Source organism: Onychostoma macrolepis, chromosome 13 (assembly GCF_012432095.1).
Source record: "Onychostoma macrolepis isolate SWU-2019 chromosome 13, ASM1243209v1, whole genome shotgun sequence".
NCBI lineage: Eukaryota > Metazoa > Chordata > Actinopteri > Cypriniformes > Cyprinidae > Onychostoma > Onychostoma macrolepis.
In genome coordinates, this window is record NC_081167.1 from 22,086,247 (window position 1) to 22,095,271 (window position 9,025).

A 9,025-nucleotide genomic window follows, 5' to 3' on the forward strand; every position below is an offset into this window, starting at 1 on the left:
CTCACAAATTGTATAATTCTATTGTAACAGTTTCTGCAGCAATCAATAGCAATCAATATGTAAACATATTTTATGTTAATTATCTTATTCAGGCCAGTACTAAATAAACAATCACATGCATTTTGTATGATCCCTCTTATTTTGGTAAAATAATTAACATTTTGCAGATAGAGCAAAGTGTAAGTAAACTTTTGACCACAAAAAGTCAACTAATGACAAAACTTATATTACTGAGTTGAAGAATGATCCTGAGAAGTCACCTGCCGTTTAGACTCTCATTTCACAGATGTCCTGTGACTGGATGGTTTCATGTGTTTCTTTATCTGAATTACTCATCTGTATGGGTCAGAACTGATCAGACTGCACAAGCTGTTTCCCACAGAGCCCATATCAGCGTACCATTCCAGGACGTGAACTCTTTACCTATGAATCGAGGGAGATGCGTGCTGTAGGGAACTGGAGGAGTCAGTACCGCCTTTGCATCTGGCCAGCAGAATGCATGACATCACAGAAGAGCTGACCTAGAAGGCGGCAATGAGGCCTGCGGGGGAGATCTCAGCTTTAAGAGGGGCAGCTTTTAAAAACCCAGAGAGATAAAAAGAAGTTTGAAGAAAATAGGAAGATATCAGTGTTCAAGCCTTGCACACAGTCAAACACTTCTTTGAGGTCCTGCACAATGGTCGACAAGCATGAAATGTAGAGGAGGCATGTCGAATTAGCCGGGGGCAATCCTTTACCCATGTTCCCCGAGGCACATACTGCGTTGTAATATCTGGAGGAGGAGGAGGTGGTAGGCGCAGTGCCGGCATAGCAGTGCTGACACTTTAAAGAGTGCAAGCACATCCGCAGTGCACCTCTGTGCCACCTCCACTCTGCATTAGTGTCAGCTTCATTCCTCTGAGTCCCGGACACACTCCCAAATAGACCAATCATCAAGATCCCTGTGTGAGAGAGGGAAAAGCGTCCTCAGCTATCCTCGTGGCCATGGCAGAACCTGCATTTCAGCAATCAGTGAGTCAAAGTTCATACATTACGCCCTTCCTTCCAGTGCTTTTAGTCATAAATAGATGAAAAGGAACTGTATATGTGTGTTGAAATAATGTTAAAGGAATAGTTCACCCAATAATGAACATTCTGTCATTACAACTATAACTCCATTTAGCATATATCACATGGCTTTTGAAGCACTGTTCATTTGTACAGATTTTTTTTTTTTTTGCCATAGTTTCCAAATATCCTTAAAAATAGTCCATATTTTGTCATATTCATTCATTTTTATTCAATTTTACTTTATCCAAAATTGCATCTCATTTTAGACAAATAATGATACTTTTTAGTTGACCAGAAAGTACAAAATTAAGCCAAATATTTACATATTTTATAGATAATTCTGTTCAAAAGTTTGGTGTCTGTAATTTATTTATTTATTTAAAGAAATTAATACTTTTATCCAGCACGGGTGCATTAAATTGAACAAAGTCATTCATAATGTTACAAATAAATGCTGTTCATTTGAACTTTATTTTCATCAGTGAATCCTGAAATATCATGTGTAAAATCAATCTGAAAAATCATCAAGATTTCCACAAAATATTAAGCAGTATAACTATTTTCAACATTAATAAAAAGAAATGAGCATCAAAATGCTGAAAATTAAGATTTGGAGTAGGGGTGTGTGCGATATGACAATTTTTTTGATCGTGGACGATAAAAATGTCTCCACGATCTGCTTTTGAAGAAATATCGTAGTATCGTGCTACAGCGCACATTCTATCAGCTGCAGTTCTTATTCCTCCGTCTCAATATACTGTACATTATTCGGATCTGCTTTAAAGCCTTGCCGGTTAAATGTTTTATTCACGCGCTGGTCTGACGTGCGCTTTTTCTGAGCCCGTACACCCGAAGCGCGCGCCTGTCAAAAAGCGCCTGATTACTGAACTAAGTTATCTTGTGCACTAATACTCTCAAAACACACAAGGTTTATGTATAGACTCAATTGCTTATGTCTAAAATGAGTAAGTAAACAGCTGAGAGAAAACGGATGCGTGCCTCTGTATATTAGATGCGTGCATGTCTTAAAGGGGCAGTACTGAACATGCTGCCGACTGTCATTAAAGGGATAGTTCACCTTAAAATTTAATTTCTGTCATTATTTACTAACTCGCATGTTGTCCCAAACCTGTATTAATTTCTTTCTTGTGCTGAACACAAAAGAAGATATTTTGAAGAATGTGGGTAACCAAATAGTATCTGGTCCACATTGACTTTTGATAGAAGGAAAAAAAAATACTATGGAATAAGTCACTGGGGACCAGCAACTGTTTGGTTTTCCACATTCCTCAAAATAGCATTTATGTTTAGCAGAAGAAACTCATTCAGGTTTAAAGAAACTTTTGAGTGAGTAAATGATGGTATAAATATAAAACTTTTTATTTTGGGGTTAATTATTCCTTCAATGTTAATAAAACACCAAAACACAAGAGAAAAATCACTCACAACGTTAATACAGTTGATTTAATAGGAATCAATCTATATAGTGTTTTATTTTTATATTTGTTGATTCAATTTCTCGAATGCTCCTGCTAAATACACCTATTGTACCTGAAAATAAAACACTGTTTTATTTGTATAGTATGTGTATTTGTAATGTGTATCTTTGTTCTCATTTTTTAATAACAAAGATAAAATAATGACAAAGATTTTTATCTTCGCCCACTTTGGCCTAAATATCCGCCATTCTTTTTTAATATTTTTGTTACCTTGAAAGGTTTTGTCTTTATAATAGGGAAATTAGTTTGGCTGTAATGCTCAGACAACTTGCAAAATAGTAAAACCAACATTACAAAGAATTGTGATAAAATCATGAATCGTGATTTTTCTTCAAAATATCGTGATATTATATTTTTGCCATATCGCCCACCCCTAATTTGGAGTAAATGACATATGTGAGCCTAGACCACAAAACCAGTCATAAGTGTCAATTTTTCAAAATTGAGATTTCTACATCATCTGAAAGCTGAATAAATAAGGACAATTTTTGGCCGAGATACAACTATTTGAAAATCTGGAATCTGAGGATGCAAAAAAAATCAAAATACTGAGAAAATCACCTTTAATGTTGTCTAAATGAAGTTCTTAGCTATGCATATTACTGATAAAAAATTAAGTTTTGATATATTTACGGTAGGAAATGCACTAAATATCTTCATGGAACATGATCTTTACTTAATATACTAATGATTTTTGGCATAAAATAAAAATGGATCATTTTGACCCATACAATGTATTTTTGGCTATTGCTACAAATATACCCCAGCGACTTAAGACTGGTTTTGTGGTCCAGGGTCACATATGATCACAGCACAGGAATAAATTACATTATGTTAAAACAGAAAGTTATTTTAAATTGTTGTAATTTTACTGTTTTTACTCTGTTTTTCAAATAAATGCAGCTTTTGTGAGCATAAGAGACTTTCCAAAAGTGCCTTAATTTAAACACAAATCAGTGTTAATTTTCATATTGTTAATGAGATGGGCACTGTTTGAAAGTCGTCTAGCATAAGGATTTTTCAAAATTTGTCCTTTTGTGTTCAATGGAAAAAGAACAGCATACAGATTTAAAACAACATGATGGTGACCAAATAATTATTCCCATCGCCCCTGAACTATACCTTTAGTTTTGCCCAACATACACACTTCCCAAAGTTTTCCCATTATATAGACCTGCAGAAAGGACGAAGAGAAAGTTAATTGTGTTGTGTCCTTAGTCCACAGGAGCTTGCTGTTGTTGCTTGCTGTTAATAGAAAGATCCGAGCCATAATCCAGAGCGATTCCTCCAGAGGAACACTTGATTAAGATGTCAGTGAATCAGGTGAGTGCATGGCAGCAGGAAGCAAAGCAGCGCTGCGAATTATATCCATCAAAAGAATCCATAACTCTCTTATTTTCTCCTTTCTCTTCCAATTCATACCCCACTCACTTCCCACAATCCTCTCTTGACCCTCGGGATGATACAGGGGGTCTCCAAATTGAATTCCCTGCTTCTGTGTTCCTTGTGACTGCGTCTTGATAATTAAGAATTTAATTATAGCTGAAGGGGAAATATCAACAACAAAAAGCCCGATATTTTAAACATGAGATTATTGCCTCTTCAAGGATTCCCAGGCAAATGAGGAGAGACGTGATCTTAAGGCATGTTAGACTGCTGTGTAAAAACTTAATGAATTAATTAAAAAAAAGCAAACCAATAGTCCAAAACTTTTGCTCAAATCCCTCACGCCTTCCATGAAGGACGCTGTTTGAAGTGAAATCATGGATATCCTTGCTGACTGGTATATTTTGTGGTTTGCTGGGTAAATTGAACAGCTGAGAGCTGCAGAACAGTGAGTTCGGGCCCTTAGCCTTGGGCTCCATGGTGATTCTCTCTTCGTTCAATCTGCACCGTTGCTTCATTTCTGCGGGGAGCCCTCCAGCAAGAATTTGTTGCAAGCAGATGTTTGAAAGCAGAGCAGGTAATGTTCTGGTTACTGCTCAGACAGTTTGCTAGAGCATGAGCAGGCATTTGAAAGAGGTTACATGAGATAGGGGATGTTTTTATTTTTGGGATTGTGATTTATTCAAACTGATAAACAGGCACAACTTCTTTATTAAAACGGCACTTGAAGCAGTGTTAATTTCGTCGACGAAGACGAAGACGAAAAATATTCGTCAACGAACCTTTTTTCTGTGACTAAGACGAGACGTTGACGAGCTAAAATTAATGTCTGATGATAAAAACTTTGAGTGAAATACTCAAATGACTAAAATGTGACTAAGACTATTAAGCATTTTCGTCTCAAGACTAAGACTAAGACTAAATCAAAAATGCCTGCCAAAATTAACACTGACTTGAAGTAAAAGTAATTCATAAATAGTTCAATTAACTCACCCTCAGGCCATCCAATATGTAGATGAGTTTATTTCTTTATCAGAACAGATTTGGAGAAATTTAGCATTGCATCCCTTGCTCACCAACAGATCCTCTGCAGCTGATAAAAACATCACAATCATCCACAACTAATCGATATAACTTCAGTCAATCAAATAATGTCTTGTGAAGCAAACAGCTGTATGTTTGTAATAAATGAATCTATCATTAAGACATTTACATTTACCATTAACCTGCAATATGAGTCCTCTATCCATTATATTGCTTTCTCCAGTGAAAAAGTTTAGTCTGAATGAGGGGAGAAATATGCACGTTCCAAAACAGCTCTAAACAAATTTGTCGGTGGATTATGATATGAGAGGACAATAGAGGATGGACTTTTTCATTAAAGAAGTGTTATTATAGATTAAGGACTCTTATTTTGTCCAGAAGCTACAGTTTAAGGTTAAAACGCCTTGGATTATTGTGTACGTTTTTTATGAGCTGTTTGGACTCTCATTCTAACGGCACCCATTCACTGGAGAGGATCCATTGGTGAGCAAGTGGTGTTATGCTATATTTATCAAAATCTGTTTAAATGAAGAAATAAACTCACCTCTATTCAAGGATTTAAAGCTTTTATTGTCAAGTGTACAGCGAGAAAAACAAGTTTCCCTATACAATGAAATCCTTTCTTTGCTGTCCACAGTGAATGCCAAGACAAGTGCAAACTATGTAAAAAAATAAAAAAATAAAAGCACACACCCACACCCACACCCACACACACACACACACACACACGCACGCACGCACGCACGCACACACACACACACACACACACACACACATAATAAGAGTAAAACTATGTTGCAGAAGTAGAAATATAGACTATAAATACAGAAATATAGACTATGTACATCTGAATATGTGAGTGTGCAATATTGAATTATGTGCAAAACCATAGTACAGTAACGTAGCAAATTGAGTGCAACTACATGATAATAATAGCAGCAGCAGTATTATTAACAATGTGCAAATTGAGATGAAGCTACTTGGAAAAAAAATACAATCTATCTTGGATGGTTGAGTATATCTGAGTACATTTTCAGCAAGTCTTGTTTAGAAAGGAGGAAACCATCTGACTGAATTGTAAAGTGACCAACCTCAGTTTTATGTGCCATTTAGGGGCAGCATTATTAGAGCAGTGTTAAAAAAAAAATAATAATAAAATTTTTTTAAATAATGACTTTGTAGTTTATACAATGATTAAACAGAAAAAAGAAGAAAAAAAATGAAGGAAAAATTTGGTTTTGCATGTGGATATTTAGTTTACTTGCTAGTTTAAGTGTCTCAAACTTTAATAGATTTAATGTCACCAACCTAGCAAACCCAGTCATTATCTTTTCTTCATAAGCTCTTATTGACATAACTTTGTATCCAGGAGGACTGATTAAGATTGTGCCAAGCCAGCCAAGATTAGTGCTTAACCGATTGGGTAAGTGCTTTCCAGTTTTGAGCTTAATTTTGCCTATTGTACAGATTAGCAGACTTTTTTTTTTCATCATATAGACCTGCAGAAAGGACAAATAGAAGTCAGTGGAAAAAAAAATAATTGTGTTGTGTCCTTAGTCCACAGTAGCTTTCTGCTGTTGAATAGATAATTATGGAAAGAACCCAGCAATAATCCAGAGCAATTCTACAATGTGCATCAAATGGTCAGACAATCTAGCCAACAATCTAGATGTTCAATCTGGTATATAATAAATAATTTTGTTTTTACTTTGGGGAAAATTGTTATAACACCAAATTTCTTATCTCCTTTATGTTCACAGGAACCTTTCATGGTGACATGAGCTACAGGCCACTCATGCAGAGCAAACATAAGGGGCCAGGTTGCTAGGATACACATGTACAGCCATAAAACAATCTGCCTCTGTCCAAGCACTTGATGCTACAATAATTTTCCCCCATTGTGGACTGCACAATGTGTCTTCACAGGTTTCACTGATTGTCTGAGATTACTGCATGTTATGCGTTTGGCAATGCAGCTCAGCAGTGCTTCACCCTTTTTTAAATCAAATTTTTATTTCATTAAAGAAGATCACATGCAGAATAATATCGAAGTGCTTCTAATGAGAGTAATGTAGAGTTCTCTGTTCGCTCCCCGCGATTTGTTCCTTGCAGAGGGCCGACCTGCTCTGATTGCCTGATTAATATGTTTTGAAAGCTGTAATTAAGACAGAGGTCGACATGCACATAATTCTATTATTTGATCTACTGAAGCAACAAATTTCAGAGTTGAGTCACTCTTCTATGAAAGAGGCTTAGGATTTTAAATGGCCATGTTTCAGTGCAGTGGGTTCTTCCGTTCTCTTTTTCATTTTCACAGCATAGTGCTTTGCTATGCATGCATTCATTCTTTTTCAATCTTCTCTTTAGGATTTATTCAGTGAAAACCAGGAAATATCAGGAATTTATTTAATTAGCGACATCCAGGTTTGAAGAATTCAAGCTCTTAAGTCGAATTCTGTAGTAAATAAAATATATATTTTTTCTATTTCTGCTTGGCTAGCCAGAATATTTCACCAGCTAGAGAGTTCTTTTCATAAGTGAAATTCATGAAAAAATGTTTGTATATATCAGGGGTGTTTCCTCTGAGGAGGCAAGCGAGGCAGTGCCTCCTCAAAATATTGGATGAGAAAAAAATTTGTTGTACAAAAATAAAACAACGCCATATTACAAAATATAACATTAAAAAGTTATTAAATCAATAATTTTTCTAAACAAACGTTGTCCAACAGTGACACCAGCAGGTAAATTTACAACGAGAGTCCACATCTCTCTCGCCTCCCCTGAGCCCATTGAGTTTTAACAAACCCCCTACAGCTTGCCGCCTATCCCACCTCTTGTGTTCGTGCATGTTCCACATTCGCGAATCAGTCTGAATGAACAATATAATGGCTAATAACTCACAAACTTAGATATAACCACTTTTTTTCAAAATAAGAGTTAAAATGGCTTGAAAATATGATCTGTGGGAGTTTTTAGTGAGTAGTAAAATTTCAAGTAAATCTCTATGTCTGTGACCAGTATTTACTGTGCTTTAATGACTGATAAAAGTTAAAAGTTAATTATTAAAAAGAATAGCTGAACATAAGTTCACAAATAAAATAAATATTCTTTAAATTGTTATTTCCTTGAGTTATTATTTTGGAACAAATGTAAAATGCTTAAAAACACTAACTTGATGAGATTCGTATTTGGATTTAAAGGGGACCTATTATGCCCCTTTTTACAAGATGTAAAATAAGTCTCTGATGTCCCCAGAGCATATATGTGAAATTTTAGCTCAGAATACCCCACAGATAAATTTGTATAGCTTGTTAAAATTGCCACTTTTAGGGTATGAGCCCAAACGCCCTGATTTTGAGTATGTTGCTTTAAATGCAAATGAGCTGTTGCTCCCGGAGAAGAGGGCAGAGCTTCAAGAGCTCAAGCTCCCCATTAGCAGTGCTAGCCTTTGCAAATAAACATTCCACTATTAGTACAAGCCTGTTATTTTTACAGAAAACATACTCCGTTTCAAAGTCAGTCATACTGTGCATAATAAATGAGTGTTTATGAATTACACAGACGGGGAGCACGGCAGGATAAAAATAACAACATTGCTGGTCTCATGCTATCACAAATTTTATAAGTCCCACTTCTGATTATGAGCTTGACAAGCGATCGACTCACATTGCTTTCATATGCAACTTTTAACTACCACATTCCTATTTAAGATCATTCTGGTAGCACTTGAAGACAGCATCAGTGAAAACAGGCAATGATATCTTTAGCAATTAGCCTTAGAGTGCCAAGAAGCTCTTTCAGAAAGGCAATTTGGAAAACAAATGCATGATACTTACTTTGTCTGGAGCTGATGTTCGCGCACGAAGCGTTGATATTGATTTCTAAACATTTAGGGGACGTTACTGATTTTTTTCCGGGATATTTCCTTTCGAAAATGAAAATTAACCACAGTGTCCTCGGCTCAGATGGGGGGTGATTATGGACGACTCCTATGTTCATTAGTGCATCCCAAAACACAACACTTGTAATGCCTCTTTGGCGCTGAC

The 9,025-nt window shown here is 36.0% G+C and overlaps 1 long non-coding RNA gene across 1 annotated transcript; it reads left to right on the top strand.

Annotated features, from left to right (window-relative positions):
* Positions 1–874: 874 nt before the first annotated feature.
* LOC131551898 (uncharacterized) lies at positions 875–8,822 on the top strand. The gene is made up of 4 exons (XR_009273843.1): positions 875–1,011; positions 3,768–3,872; positions 6,349–6,402; positions 6,740–8,822. It is a non-coding gene; the product is annotated as an uncharacterized LOC131551898 (long non-coding RNA).
* Positions 8,823–9,025: the final 203 nt, after the last annotated feature.